Here is a 16,843-nt window from a genome sequence, read left to right on the forward strand (position 1 = left end):
GGTTTAACCTAACTTTCTCACATCTTACACTCTATATTTTCCATTTATAAAGCCCAGGACCCAAATACCTTTCCAATCACTTTAGCTTAGATTAGTTACAGTGTGGAAACAAGCCCTTCGGCCCAACAAATCCACACCGACTCGCCGAAGCGCAACCCACCCAGACCCATTCTCCTACATTTACCCCTTCACCTAACACTAGGGCAATTTAGTATGGCCCATTCACCTAACCTGCACATTTTTAGACTGTGGGAGGAAACCGGAGCACCCGGAGGAAACCCACGCAGACACAGGGAGAACGTGCAAACTCCATACAGTTAGTCACCTGAGACGGAAATTGAACCCGGGTCTCTGGCGCTGTGAGGCAGCAGTGCTAACCACTGTGCCGCCCAGACTTTCTTAATCTGTCTTGCCACCTTCAATGACTACAGCCCATTATAATTAGATTACTTACAGTGTGGAAACAGGCCCTTCGGCCCAACAAGTCCACACCGACCCTCCGAAGAGCAACGCCTGTTCCCCTACATTTGCCCCTTCACCTAACACTATGGGCAATTTAGCATGGCCAATTCATCTAACCTGCACATCTTTGGACTGAGAGGAAACCAGAGCACCCGGAGGAAACCCATGCAGACACGGGGAGAATGTGCAAACTCCACAAAGACAGTTTGTGGAGATGGGGATTGAACCCAGGTCTCTGACGCTGTGAGGCAGCAGTGCTAACCACTGGGCCACCGTGCCGCCTCGACTTTCTTAATCTGTCTTGCCACCTTCAATGACTACAGCACACATACACCACATCTCCCTGCTCCGAAGCCCCATGTAGAATTGTACCCTTCACTTTTTCGTATCTCCTTGTTTTTCCTTCCAAAGTATTTCACTTCACACTTCTTTATGCTAAATGTTATGTGCCATATGACTCCCCATTCTACCACGATGTGTTCTCCTGAAGTCTATGAACTTGGAACAAGGATAGGCCACTCAGTCCCACAGGCCTGTTCCACCAGTCAATGAGATCATGATTGTTCTGTGGTCTAACTCCATAGACCTGCCTTTGGCCTGTGAACCTTAATAATTTTGCTTAACAAAACTGTATTGATCTCAGATTTAAAACTAACAACTGATCTAGCATGAACTGCCAGTTTTGGAAGAGAGTTCCAAACCTCTCCGAACCTTTAAGTGTAAAAGTGCTTCTTACCATCTCTCCTGACTTGTCTAGCCCTAAGTTTTTGACTATGTCCCTAGTTCTGGAATTTCCAATCAGTGGAAATACTTTATCTACTCTTACCTTGTAACAGTTCACAATCTCTCTGAGTATAGTGGCACAGCAGATTTTGAAACTGTACCTTATACACCCAAGTGGAGGTCATTTGTATCGATCAGGACCAGCAGCGATCCTTGTACTGACTCTGTATAACCCTAATACAGACCTCCCTCTGGTCCAGAAACCAACCATCCATTAGAACTCTGTTTTTCATCCCATTTGATATGAGGGTGTAAGAAAAGACCCTTGTAAGGGTATAATTGTGCACAGCTTTCATGCGACTGTACCTGGGACACTAAACAGTTTTGTCTTTAATCTGGATTGTTTGTTTGAGAAAAAATGTACCAAAACCTCCCTAGATTTCTTCCTGACATGAAAGGTTTATTCTTTTAGAAGAGACTGAATACAACGGGTCTGTAAGTTTTGGAGTTTAGAGACTAAAGTGGTTTGAAACATGTAAGTGGGTGTGTTAGGTGTGACCGGAGAGACACTAACTGGCTGTTCCCCTGAGAGTCTAGAATTGATGGCCATAGCCTCTGATTAGCCATTTCTGACTGAGATAAGGGGAAGTTTCCAAACTCAGATGGTGAACCTCTGGAGACGTGTGGCCCAGAGGACTTGTGGTTGTTCAGTTGTTGATTACGCTCATGTCCATGGTCGATGGATTCTGGGAACTGGGGGCATTAAAAGGAAATGTGAATCAAGACGGGTCCAACCTGGATTTTTGGAATCACTGTTTGACTTTGTATGTTACATTCATCGACACTGAAGCATCTCTCAGTTGGTCGGTTTGTACCAAGCGGCAGATTGGACAGGACCAGAGTGGGTGCATCAACAAAGGTGTGGGAGGGACAAGATTTGAAAAAAGGGTAAAAGTTTAGGAGTGAGGGAAGGGCAAAGGGAACATCCAGCGAAGGGCAGACAGCTTTACCCCAAACAGATGCACATTGTGCCTATGATTCTGTAATGCTTCGTAAGCCAAGCCTCTTAAACCATTCGATATTCCACAACCATGTACAATACAAATCTCATCCTCAGACCGATAAACATGAACCCACTCTGTTAGAGTACATCAGCATCAGAATTAGGGCAGGAGTAAGCCATTCAGTTCCTTCAATAAGATGCTGGCTGATCTGACTGAGACCTCAACTCCACTTAAGAATTCTGCTCAGAGTCACAAGACTGTTCCTGGCGCATTAATGTGAATGGCATCCTACTTGGAATAATGGATTTAACAGAATAGACTCAAGGTACAGACACACACTCGATCTCACTAATCCATGTCATGCGCAAACACACACATACTCACACTCACCCTAACACATGTGCATATTAATTATTCTAACATACAGATACACAGATATTCACACACATACTGACACACACACACACACACACACACACACACACAAGCAAACCTACTTTGCACATGCCAACATATGCACAGACCCACACACTCTCATGAACACAGACTCTCACACACCACAGGGACTATTTTCACTTTCATGGAACATGTCAAATTCTCTCATGTCTGTATACTGCAGCATCAGTTCATTGAGCAGGAATCACAAGATGTTTTGAGGATAAAATGAACTCTAATCTCTGTTTGGATCCAGGTTAATGGTCAGTATCCTATCGGCTGAGAGTTTGCTGACTGTGTGCTGTTTAAAAAGTAGATGAGTGAATTTTAACTGTTTTAACTTAGACTTTAAAATGGATAAATGTGGAGAATTATTGTCCAAGGTGAGACACCAGGACAACAGTTGGTGAATGCTTCCTGCTATGACAGTCCCACACCTTCTTACTGATATAACAAAGCAATAGCCATGTTTCAGAATCCACCCAGTGATGCACAGAAATGCAATCAAAAATTGTGAAACTGATATTCTCAGATGTCATGACCATAGACCAGATCAAAGCTGGACTCTAACCAGAATTTAACTGAAGGCTGAAAATTCTGGCTTCTAAATGCAGAATTCAGTTTTAATGCAATTGCAGGTACTTGATTATTCTATATATAAACCACCCAAAGCCATAGGTTAGATTCCAGGCTTTAAATCACTTCTGGGATTGTGTTATTTTGTATAGAAACCACCTGAAGTCAATTTGATTCCAGCCCTGCATTTCACTCCCTGGCTGTCCTGGTAATTCTTGATCAGTTCTGTTGGGTTCTGATGACCCCCGACACCCCATTCACTACGTTCATGTCAAATTTATATGACATCAATCTCTGACAGCCTTTGAGAGTGGAAGTTGCTGAGAGGGTATTGCATGAATTCACAGAGCTGAACATGAATCAGTGTAATTACAGTTTTAACAATGAATATGATATTCTGGTGCGCATGTACACACACACACACGCACACATTCCAGTGTTACCTTCAAATAATTGATTGTATTTATAAAATTTACTAGAGAAATTGTTAATAATATGCAGAGATCGACTGAAAATGATACTTCTTTATCTTATTTCCTAACCCAGATCTTTTTACTCTGAAAGGTAATCATTTAAACAAGATATTTATCTGAACTTTTACAATTTGTATAATTTGCATTCTCTTACACGGCTGAGCTTGGCTCTAGACAGTGACGGATATAGCAGAAGCTCATCTTGGTATGAATGGACTTTACATCCAGAAGAATCAAAAACTTGCTTACTTTGGGAGCATTGAATGCAGAGTTTTCCCTCTTTGTTACAAAGTCGTGAAGCGCTGGTTGTAATTCATGATGTGAGGGGAAGCTACTGATGGAAGCTTAAACTAGTTGCCAGAAATTATTGGCTCAAGTTAATTAGACAGGAGCCTGCAATTAAACTTAATTTGTTTGGATGATGTTTGACTGTATGCGAGTTTGACTGTAAGTTTGTTAAGATTCCATGAATTATATATTATTAAATAAAGGGTATGCACTGATTCTAAAGCCCAGGCCAGCTCTGCCTGATCAGTGGGACCACCAATCCTTATTTTCGACTTAAAAATTGCACAGGAGCCTACTGGTTTTTTTGGTGTTTATCCATAATGTTGTCTGGTGTTGCTTCTTTGTCTCTCTCTTTCTTGCTTCATCTTTTTCTCACTCTGTCTCTTACACCTTTCTATTGATTCCTGCATTAATATTATTACAAGATGCAGTTTAGAAATTGACTAAAGCTCCTCAGACAGCACCTTCCAATCCTACCATCACTTCCATCTAGAAGGACAATGGGAGCAGATACATGGCAACATAACCCCCTGCAAGTTCCCCTCCAAGCCACTCACCATCCTGACTTGGAAATATATCCCCGTTCGTTCAGTGTTGCTGGATCCAAATCCTAGAATTCCCATCCTAAGGGCATTGTGGGTCTACCTATAGCACATAGACTGCAGCAGTTCAAGAAGCAGCTCACCCCACCTTCTCAAGGGGCAACTAGGGACGGGCAATAAATACTGGCCCAGCCAGCAACACCCACATCCCATGTATGAATATTAAAGAAAGCCCCTCTTATACAAAGAGGAAGCGATGTTAAAGCTGACTAAGAAATCTCTGTTATGTGATTGGAAGAGGATAGAGTCAATGAATGCTCACACAGTTTAAGCGTTACAATTTTACACAACAATGCAGAACATGTGCCACCAACCTACAGCACGATGAAATACAATTAGATTCACTGAGGTCGCAGCTCATTCAGGTGGACATACTGCAAATCCGGCCCTGCTAGTCCCAGAGTCACCACAAAAGTTAGATTTTAAAGTAAGTATACAAAGTTTCCCAATTTACATGATTTTCAGAACCAGCGTGGATTAGATTTCTGTACAAGAATTATTACTTATTACAAGTAATGAGACACTAGCCACGATCATAAACCATTGACATATAACACTAAAACACTAATCCCCATTATACAATCCACTCATATATACACACACACAAACTTAGTTAGATGGACATATGAAAGAAAAATCCATGGACAAATGGGAAAAACCAGAAAGGTAGTTCTGTGGTCATTACTCCCAAGTTCTATTGAATTGTTTGCTGCTACTCCAAATGTTTCTTCATGACTTTCCTTTTCCAGAATCTTCCATTGGTTTCCAAGATGCACAGGGTGGCTCCCTCACTTGTCACATGTCTCTAGATCATTAGTGAAAAGTCACAGCTTACAGCAATTGCTGAAGGAATGATAAAATGGTTTGCTTCAGCTTTGACTGCAGAGAATTAGCAAGCAACTAGCCTTTGACATCAGTAACTAGTTACCAGTCCATAGACCAATAAAAATGTTGTGTTGCCAGGCAGACCTCCCCCTGAATACGGAGCCCCTCGTCTCCAGTTTGTCAGAAATCACTGCTTGTTCCAGCAGCTGTTTCAACATTGCTTGCCATGAGGGTCATGTGAGGAGTGATTGAGGACTCTGGGACTGTACTCAATGGAGGTTAAAATCCACAGCAATCCTTGAAGGCACCAATTTTGAAACATTTCTTACTTATTTCAGTCAACAATCTTAAAAAGCACAAAATCTTTAAGAAAGATAGGCCTTCATGAATCCAATGAAGAATTCAGGAGAATCCTCTGAGAAAACGGAGAAAAGTTAGAAGTTGCTCTGGCAGCAATTGATTGAATAACACTCCTGGATTTCACTGGAATCTGGATGAAGATGGGGGAGAGAGGAAAGGAAGGATATGGTGATAGGATGAGATGAAATTGAGGTGGGAGAAGGTTTGTGTGGACCATTAGGACTATATTCCCTAGAATATAGAAGAATGAGGAATGATCCCATTGAAACATATAAAATTCTAACAGAGTAAATGTAGGAAGGATATTGCTGATAATCAGGGAGTCCATAACCAAGGGTCAAAGTCTAGGGATATGGGGTAGGATGAAGAGAAGAAAGTTCTTCATCCTGAATGTGGTTGCCATAAGATATAGGAGCCGAATTCGGCCATTCAGCCCATTGTGTCTGCTTTTCCATTTGATCATGGCTGATATGTTTCTCAACCCCATTCTCCTGCCTTCTCCTCATAACCTTTGACCATTTTATTAATTAAAAACCTATCTATTTCTTCTTAAATACACTCAGTGACTTGGCCTGCACAGCCTTCTGCAGCAATGAGTTCCACAGTTTCCCCACCCTCTGAAATTCCTCCTCAGCTCCGTTCTAAAGAGCCATCCTTCACTCTGATCCTTGGGTCCTAGTCTCTCCTCCTGGATGAAACATCTTCTCCACATCCACTCTATCCAGGGCCCCTCAGTATTCTGTAAGTTTCAATCAGATCCCCCCTCATCCTCCTAACCTCCATTGAGTACAGTCCCAGAGTCCTCAATCACTCCTCACATGACAAACCCTTCATCCCAGGGTCAGTCTCTGTCAACCTCCTCTGGACCCCCTCCCGGCCAGCACATCCTTCCTTAGACACGGGGCCAGAGACTGCTTGCGATATTCCAAATGCGATCTGACTTACACATTCTCAGCATTACATCCCTGCTCTTGTATTCTTGCATTCTTGAAGTAAATGTTAACATTGCATTTGCCTTCCGAACTGTCAACTGAGTTAACCTTAAGAGGAATCCTGAACTAGGACTCTGAGTCCCTTGGAGCTTCAGCTTTCTGAAAACTTCCCTTGTTGAGAAAATAATCGATGCCACTATTCCTCTTACCAAAGTGTATAACATCTCAATTTTCCACACTGTATTCCATCTGCCACTTTCTTTGCCCACTCTCCTTGCCTGTCCAAGTGCTTCTGCAGTTTCTCACTTCCTCAACATTACCTGTCCGTTCACCTATCTTAGTGTCATCTGCAAATAGTGCCTCTCTTACATACATTGATTATCTCCTGAAGTGTTTTCTTCCTTACATCCTGACTACTTGGCTTAACAGCAGGTGACAGAGGGCGGTGGTAGAAGGTTGTTTCTCGGGCTGGAGGTCTGTGACCAGCAGTGTTCCATAGGGATCAGTTCTGGGCTCTTTTTTGTTTGTCATTTATATAAATGATTTTGATGAGAATTTAGAAGGCATCGTTAGTAACTTTGCAGATGACATCAAAATTGGGGACATAGTAGACAGTGAAGAAGGTTTTCTAAGTTTACAAATAGGTCAATGGGTTGAAAAATGGCAGATGGAGTTCCATCTGGATAAATGCAAGGTATTACATTTTGGTACAACAAGCAGAACTTATACAATTAATGATAGAGCCTTGAATTATGTTGTAGAGCAGAGAGACCAAAGGGCTCAGGTACAGAATTCTTTTAAGTTTGCATCACATATAGACAGGGTGGTTAAGGATGTATTCATTGCTCAGATCCTTGAGTATAGGAGTTGGGGGTGTCGTGGTGAGGTTGTACAAGACATTGGTGAGGCCTCTTCTGGAGTACTGTGTGCAGTTGCAGTCTCCCTGTTATAGGAAGGATATTATTAAGCTAGAGAGGGTTCAGAATGGTTTTAGCACATTGTTGTCGGGTTTGGAAGGTTTGTATTATAAGGAAAGGCTGGATAGGCTGGGACTTTTTTCACTGGAACATAGGAACTTGAGAGGTGATCTTATAGAGGTTTATAAAGTCATGATGGGATATTAATACGATTAATGGTAGGTACCTTTTCCCTAGGATGGGGGATTTCAAGACTGGGGCATGTTTTTAAGGTGAGAGGAGAGAGATTTAAAAAAGACATGAAGGACAAATGTTTTACACAGAGGGTGGTTTGTGTGTGGAATGTATATCCAGAGGAAGTGGTGGATATGGGCACAGTTATAATGTTTAAAGGACACTTAGATAAGTATATGAACAGGAAGGGTTTGGCAGGATATGGGCCAGGAGCAGGCAGGTGGGTGTAGTTTAGTTTAGGATTACATTGGGTATGGACTGGCTGGGCCGAAGGGTCCATTTCTGTGCTGGATGACTCTATCACTGTTCTGTTTGGAGGCCTGGCCATAATTCCCATCAGGGTCTTTACTCCTTTGCTGTTCCTCAACTCTACCTACACAGATTCTTCACCTTCCGATACTATCTCACTTCTTGATGTTGATTTAATTTCATTTCTTACTAACAAGGCAACCCCACACCATCCCCACCAGCACCCTCCTACCCTGCCCATCTGCCTGTCTTTTCAATAGGATGTGTATCCTTGGATATTTAGTTCCCAACCCTGGTCCCCTTGCAGCCATGTCTCTGTGATCCCTACAAAATCATACCTGCCAATTCCAATCTGCGCTACAAGCTCCTTTACCTTGTTTCGTATACTGTGTGTATTTAGGTAGAACACCCTCAGTCCTGCGTTGACTGCTCCCTTCCTCATGGTTGTCCCAATACCTGCTGTGCCTGAAGTTAAATTCCTGACCCTTCGCACACTCTCTGTGCTGTTACTTGTTCTGGAAACTTTAATAACCTCTGCTGAGCCCTTCCCTCCTTGAACGTTTCCTGCCATTTTCCTTGCAACTGAACCCATTCCCCACTATTTCATTAAAAGCCCTATGAGCCGGTGGAATTCTCTGCCACAGAAAGTGGTTGAGGCTGAAACATTGAATGTTTTCAAGAAGGAGTTAGGTATAGTTCTTAGGGCTGTAGGGATCAAAGAGTATAGGCGTGAAAGTGGGACCACAACTGAATTGAATGATCAGCCATGACCATGTGGAGTGACTGAGTGGGCTCAAAGGGCTGAAGGGCCTCCTCCTGTGACTATTTTCTATGTTTCTACATAAGGGCCAGCACAGGCCAAATGGTCTGTCGCTTAATCAAAGGATTCATTCAGGTGGAGATTACATGCCCCCATCAGGAAGTGAATGCCCTGCTCTCCCAATTTACCCCTGAGGTTCCCCATAAACTTGGGAGTGGGGGTAACCAACATGGCAGCATACCCAACATCACTAACTCAATAATTTAACGTCAGTTGACCCTAAAATTGAATTGGCCACATCATAATGCCACCAAAATTAGTATTTGGGCAGGAGTTTATGTTTTAAAATTTTTAAGATGGTGGGAAAGAGGAGTGTGTTACAAATGTGGCAGGGTCATGGGCAGAGTGCGTCCCACCATCCCCCCCCACCCAACACACACACACAGGTTGGTACCTACCTTGTGACCTTCCAGCATGGCCTTGGAAACCTACCCCTCCTCCACCAACCACCAGGCTCCTTCACCACTTCGCCTGCTTACCTTCAGTGACAAGAACCTGTGTGACTGAAGCTCACCCTCTCCTCCACTCTCCCTTGATTTACGTGGACCCAAGGAGCCTCCTGAGTTGTGCTGCCTGCAGTACCTGCAGCCACCATGACGGAGCTGTGGTGCTGTCTGCAGTGTTGGATCTGTCAGCCAATCAGCTCCTTCATTATTCTATAGGGAGGGAAATCTGCTGTCCTTACCTGGTCTTGTCTCCACTAGACTCCAGATCCGCAATGATAACATTGACTCTTAACAGTCTTCTGGTAAAGCCAAGCTACACACTCAAGGGGTAATTAGGGATAGGCAGCAAATGCAGGCCTTGTCACAGTGACTCCATTCCAGAAAAGAATAATAATGTTGATTGGGGCATCCTGTGGTTGTGAAAAGTGCTATCAAAATGTAAGGGTGGAATGTTTCTTTCCCCAGAGGTGGTTAGAAGGGATAAAGTTGGGCAGATTGACCCTGGAGATATATCCATTCCCCACCCTCCACATCCAATTAAACGCAGGGTGAGGCGGTCAATTAGGAACATTCATGACTTGCCAGCAGTGAAAGACCCTGAAGTGATCCACTCAATCAGGATGTCCCCCTTCACAGGACTCCAGCAGTGGTCTTGCAGACCCAGCAATGCTGATCTCCAATTGGCCAGCAGATTCTGACAAAGTGGGCCTTCTTTGCCCAGGTGTGTGATTGGCTGAGAAGCTGCCCAATCAGATGGCAGCAAGCTTATGGTCTTGCCAATTGGTGGGCTTTCCATCGTCACAGTTAGATTTCAAATCGGAGAACTGTGGCCCAAATTTCTTTCAGAGTGTTCACCGGGGGCTCCTGTGGTAGTGTCCCTACCGCTGAGCCCAGAGGCCCCATCTGCTCCGGATGTGTGCAGGAATATCTCTGAATGGGTTCAGTATTAATGCAGGCACAGCCCGGAATCTGATCCTGACTGTTTATAAGACCATGTGTAAAAAAAATCTGAACACAACATAGGCCAATATAAACTCGCTTTTCCTAAGTATGAGGGAAATTTGTACATTAGATCATTACAGTTAATATTAATACCCCCTGTATTCTGTTATTCGATAGGATTGTGGCTGATTTGTGATTGAGTCCTATGCCCCACTTCCCTTAAGATCTTGATCAACAGTGATTGATTATTTGTCAGGAAAAATAAAATGTGGGAATGTTTGGAACTACGTGTGTTCGTAAGTTGGATGTTTGTAAATCTGGGACCACTGCGTGCTCATAAGTTGATTTGTACACAAGTCGGAACTCAGTATCACCCAATATAAAATAGTCATCACTGGAGAAGGTAACTTTTAAAAAAGGTTTTGTGATTTACATGTGAAAGAACTGAAACCAACATGGTCATTCTAAAAGATGAGAGACTTAACAAACAAGCCAGGTCTTTTTCAATATATAACTTCAGTTACATTACACTGTAAACTTTTGCTATAAATTCGGTGTCTTATGATCTTATATTCCACAACCATCTGATGAAGGAGCAGCGCTCCGAAAGCTAGTGCTTCCAAACAAACCTGTTGGACTATAACCTGGTGTTGTGTGATTTTTATCAATATAGAATAGCTGTTTGTAAGTAGAATCAGATGTTTGCATTTTGGATCTTTAGAATGAATATTAATACACTTCTGTATTGCATCTTGTTTGCAAGTTGAATGTTTGTAACTCGGGGACTGCCTGTCTCTGGAAAGTTGTGATTTCATGGAATACAGGGAGAATGAGCCATTTAGATGCAGAACTGGCCCTAAGGTAGAAAACAGAGGGTGGTGGTGGAGGGTTGTTTTTCAGACTGGAGACCTGTGACCAGTGGAGTGCCACAAGGATCGGTGCTGGGTCCACTACTTTTCATCATTTACATAAATGATTTGGATGCGAGCATAAGAGGTATAGTTAGTAAGTTTGCAGATGACACCCAAATTGGAGGTGTAGTGGACAGTGAAGAGGGTTACCTCAGATTACAACAGGATCTTGATCAGATGGGCCAATGGGCTGAGAAGTGGCAGATGGAGTTTAATTCAGATAAATGCGAGGTGCTGTATTTTGGCAAAGCAAATCTTAGCAGGACTTATACACTTAATGGTAAGGTCCTGGGGAGTGTTGCTGAACAAAGAGACCTTGGCATGCAGGTTCATAGCTCCTTAAAAGTGGAGTCGCAGGTAGATAGGATAGTGAAGAAGGCGTTTGGTATGCTTTCCTTTATTGGTCAGAGTATTGAGTACAGGAGTTGGGAGGTTATGTTGCGGCTGTACAGGACATTGGTTAGGCCACTTTTGGAATACTGCACACAATTCCGGTCTCCATCCTATCGGAAAGATGTTGTGAAACTTGAAAGGGTTCAGAAAAGACTTACAAGGGTGTTGCCAGGGTTGGAGGATTTGAGCTATAGGGAGAGGCTGAACAGGCTGGGGCTGTTTTCCCTGGAGGGTCGGAGGCCGAAGGGTGACCTCACAGAGGTTTATAAAATCATGAGGGACGTGGATAGGATAAACAGACAAAGTCTTTTCCCTGGGGTTGGGGAGTCCAGAACTAGAGGGCATAGGTTTAGGGTGAGAGGGGAAAGATATAAAAGAGACCTAAGGGGCAACCTTTTCACGCAGAGGATGGTATGTGTATGGAATGAGCTGCCAGAAGATGTGGTGGAGGCTGGTACAATTGCAACATTTAAGAGGCATTTGGATGGGTATATGAATAGGAAGGGTTTGGAGGGATATGGGCCGTGTGCTGGCAGGTGGGACTAGATTGGGTTGGGATATCTGGTCGGCATGGATGGGTTTGACCGAAGAGTCTGTTTCCATACTGTACATCTCTATGACTCTATGTGGAGGTGCCGTTGTTGGACTGGGGTGGACAAAGTTAAAAATCACATAATGCCAAGTTGACCAGCTTGAAGTTCACTGAATGTCCACTCAGTGGCAGAGTAAACACACAGCACTGAACAGAGACTTCAGGAAGAACAGGAACTACAACCCCATTCTGTTATTCACTGTTAAAAATCACACAATACCGGGTTACAGTCCAACAGGTTTAATTGGAAGCAATTAAACCTGTTGGACTATAACCTGGTGTTGTGTGATTTTTAACTTTGTACACCCCAGTCCAACATTGGGATCTCCAAATCATGACTGTTATTCAATGAGATTATGGCTGATTTGTCATCAAATCTCATGCTCCACTTCCCTTGAGACCTTTATCAAGATTGATGGATTTGAGAGTGTGGTGCTGGAAAGGTACAGCAGGTCAGGCAGCATCCGAGGAGTAGGAGAAATGACGCTAAATACCTAACTTAACTCCTGAATAACTATTAAACTGATCCCATTCTTAGCTCATTCACCCCCTCCCCCCAACATCGGACTCCGTCAGACCCCTTAACACCCATAGACCTGGACCTGATGCCAGCCCTGAGGGACCCAGGGTGGGGTCAGCAATCCCACCCTGACACACAACTGAATGCCTCCTCCACTTGACTCAAACCCTGACCACAGTCACCAGAATCAAGGCCCAATCCCCCCAACTCAGTCACTAGTTGTTTACTAACCGTCCCCTCTTCTCCCACACCATGTGAGTTGATCCAAATCCCGAACACCTCCCCCGCCATTGCTGTCAAATCCATCCATCCCTCTCCCTGCCCCAAGGATGTTTCACCACTATGCAATGTGCCTGAAAGATTTTGTATAATTTTCCATGTGAGGTCTAACACTTGTTGTTAGCCCTTACATAAAACCATCTCTCCAGCCACGAGAGAGAGAGGCAGTATGCGTAATGACCTGCAAACATTGTACATTTTCCTGGAGGATTGGTGCTTCAGAAGCTAATGTCTGTCTTTAATGAACTCTCACAAATACAATGACAGCTAAAAACAGAGATCAAGAGAGTATTTTTTTTGTCTTACAGAAGGTTGTGATTTTTTTTGGGCGTCTCTGGCTGGGCCCAGTACTTATCACCTGTCCCTAGTTGCCCCTTGAGAAGGTCGGGCTGAGCTGCCTTCTTGAACCGCTGCTGGCCATGTGCTGTGGGTTGACCCATAATGCCTTTAGGGATGAAATTCCAGGATTTTGACACAGCCACAGTGAAGGAACAACAATATATTCCCAAATCAGGATGGAGAGGGAACTTGCAGGGGGTGGCGTTCCCATGTATCTGCTGCCCTTGTTCTTGTAGATGGTAGTCGCTGTAGGTTTGGAAGGTGCTGGCTGAGGAGCTTTGGCAACCATCTTGTAGATGGTACACACTGCTGCTACTGTGCACCACAGTGGAGTGAATGACCCCCTTCAAGAAGGTTGTGTTGGTCAAGGGAAAGCAAATTTAGTTCCTTTGACTTAGTGACTTGGATTTACTTCAGTTAGTGTTAAAAGTTTTCAAAATTGCAAAGGTATTTGTGTAAATGGGTCAGAAAGAGTCAATACTTCATGGACTGCAATAAACACCATCTACTGTGATGATATCATGGGATTTGCTTGGAGAGTAAAGAAGAACCTCACTGGAGTCACACCTTCATAAACTCCCTGCAGGCCATTTGGCCCATTGAATCCACACTGACCCTCTGAAGAGCATCCCATCCAGGGCCACTCCCCCCATCCTATCTATATAACCCAGCATTTCCCATTAAGATGAGATCCTCCATGTCACAATGTTCTAATGTCCTTTGAACAGTTGCCAAGATGCAACAAACTACATCCCATTTTCTCTGCAAGACTCATCTTATTGGACATGAGGCTGGTTATTGTCTCACACACTTGATCCTGAACATTTTCCCAGGCGGCAGCACCCCCAGCAATATCAAGGAAAGATTTCAATCCTTCAAGCATTTATTTGTTTTTGCATTTTATAGTTAGATTCATAATTAAATCTAGGATCCAATCTAATTTGTAGTTTTTTGACTGCATTGGATTCACCTTCGCTTCTAAATCAGACTATTTTGAAGTTTTGAGTAAATAATTTGGCACAATATTCACCAAGTATGAGAGGTTAAACTCAGAGCCAGTGGATGTTAAAATTTCCAGGACATAAAGAAAAAGTGCCCATGTGTCTAGACCAATGCTCAAGCATCTTAATCTCACCAGCAATAAACCAGTCAATTCATCACCCATTATTGCTGCTCCTGATGCCTGTGGTGGCTGCCTATGTGTCTGAAGTCTCTCAGATACTACATTTTGAAGTATCTGATTAATTCCATGCCTCTGCCTGGCTACTCTCCAGTTACACTAAACTGCTCATATATCTTGTTTTCCATTTCACTTGAAGCCCAGATCCTCCTCATCACACTGAGACGACCTTGGGAACAGCACCCAAGGCCTTGCCCAGTCTCAGGCTCCTCATTTCTATTTTAATCACCTCCAGCCTTCACTACTTCAACCTTCACCTGTCACTCTCCCCAGTGAGCATTGTTTACAAACATGAGCCAAACCAAACTTCTGTGGTCATACCCTAACTTTGAACAAGTCCCATTGCCCTGTTGTCACTGACCTATACTATTATCTTGTCAAGATCTACTGATCTTAAAAATTGTCACCACGTTCTCAACTCCCTTTGTAGCCTTGCCCCTTCCCTATTTCTGTTACTTTGTCCAGTCCAATAATCCTTTAAAATATCAATTCCTGATTGAATTGATTGAGGATTGGTTCATCCAATTCTGACCTCTTGAACATCTCCAATTTTAACCAATCCACCACTGGGGCAGTGACAAAGTCTCAGACAGTGGACTTGCCTCATAGTGCCAAAAGGTCAAAACGTCATGGAGTACGGAAACAAAGCTTTTGGTCCAATCAGTCCACGTCAACCTTAATCCCAAACTAAGCTGGTCCTACCTGCATACACTTTTTAAAATTATTATTTGTTCACAGGATGATGGCATCACTGTCTAGGCAGCATTCATTGTCCACCCCTAATTACCCAGAGGGCAGGTAAGAATCAACCACATTGCTGTGGGTCTACAGTCACATGTAGGCCAGACCAGGTAAGGATGGCAGTATCCTTCCCTAAAGGACATTAGTGACCCAGGTGGGATTTTGCCTTGGCCTATTGCTTGGGTTATACCCTTCCATGCATTTCTAATTCATGGACTTATCCAAGTGTGCTTTAAATGTTGTAACTTCATTCAGCACTTCCTCTGGCTGTTCATTTCACACGTGAACCACACTCTGAGTGAAAAAGTTGCCCCTCAGGTCCCTTTTAAATCCTTCCCCTCTCACCTTAAAAATATGCTCCCCCCCAACACCCCCCCCACCTCCCAGTTTCAAACTCCCCTACCCTCAGGAAATGATGTTTGCTATTTACCCTAACCATGCCCCTTATGATTTTATAAACCTCGATAAGGTCATCCCTCAGCCTCCATTGCTCCAGTGAAAAAATTCCCAGCCTATCCTTTTAACTCAGACCCTCCATTCCTGGCAATATCCTGGTAAGCGGTGGCTCAGTGGTTAGCACTGCTGCATCACAGTACCAGGGTCACAGGTTCGATTCCAGCCTCGAGCGACTGTCTGTGTGGAGTTTGCACATTCTCCCTGTGTCTGCGTGGGTTTCCTCCAGGTGCTCCAGTTTCCTCCCACAGTCCAAAGATATGCAGGTTAGGTGCAGTGGCCATGATAAATTGCCCATGGTGTTAGGTGCATTAGTCAGAGGGGAATGGATCTGGGTGGGTTACTCTTCAGAGGGTCAGTGTAGACTTGTTGGGCCGAAGGGCCTGTTTCCACACTGTGGAGAATCTAATCTAATCAAATCTCTTCTGGACCCTCTCCAGCTTAATAATATCCTTCCTAAACCTTTCTGTCTCTCACCTCATTTAATATATTCTTTAAAATCTGCTTTTATGATCAAGCATTTTCCTTTCAGCTCCTGTATTGAGATTTTTTTATGTGGCTCAGTGTCAAATTTTAGGAAGTGTTTCTACACTAAAAGCATTGAATGAATTGATGAAGGGCTTTTGCCTGAAACGTTGATTTTTCTGCTCCTCGGACTCTGTCTGACCTGCTGTGCTTTTCCAGCACCACTCTAACCTTGACTCTAATCTCCAGCATCTGCCTCTATAAAATTAGTAATTTCCTTTCTGCATGACTGTGGCTGGACTTTGCGTTTGATGTCTACCATGTACTTATTGGAGTTTAGAGGAATGAAAGCTGACATTATTAAAGCATATAAGATTCTTAAGAGCTTGATGGGTAGATGTGGAGAGATGGTTTCCCCTTGTGGGAAAGTCTAGGAGTACAGCGCATCATCTCAGAACGAGCAGTCACATAATTAGGACAAAGATGAGGAAGAATTTCTTCTCACAGAGGGCAGTGAATCTGTGGACTTTTTGCTACAAAGTACTCTCAAGGTTGAAGTATATTCAAGGCTGTGAGAGACAGATCTTTAATCAGGAAGGGGATCGAGGGTTATGGGGAAAACTAGAGTTGAGGATGATCAGGTCAGCCCTGATCTCTTTGAATGGTGAAGCAGACTTAATGG

Source organism: Chiloscyllium plagiosum, unplaced genomic scaffold (assembly GCF_037043375.1).
Source record: "Chiloscyllium plagiosum isolate Xiang-an unplaced genomic scaffold, Cpla_swu_hap1 HiC_scaffold_15, whole genome shotgun sequence".
NCBI classification, from domain to species: domain Eukaryota; kingdom Metazoa; phylum Chordata; class Chondrichthyes; order Orectolobiformes; family Hemiscylliidae; genus Chiloscyllium; species Chiloscyllium plagiosum.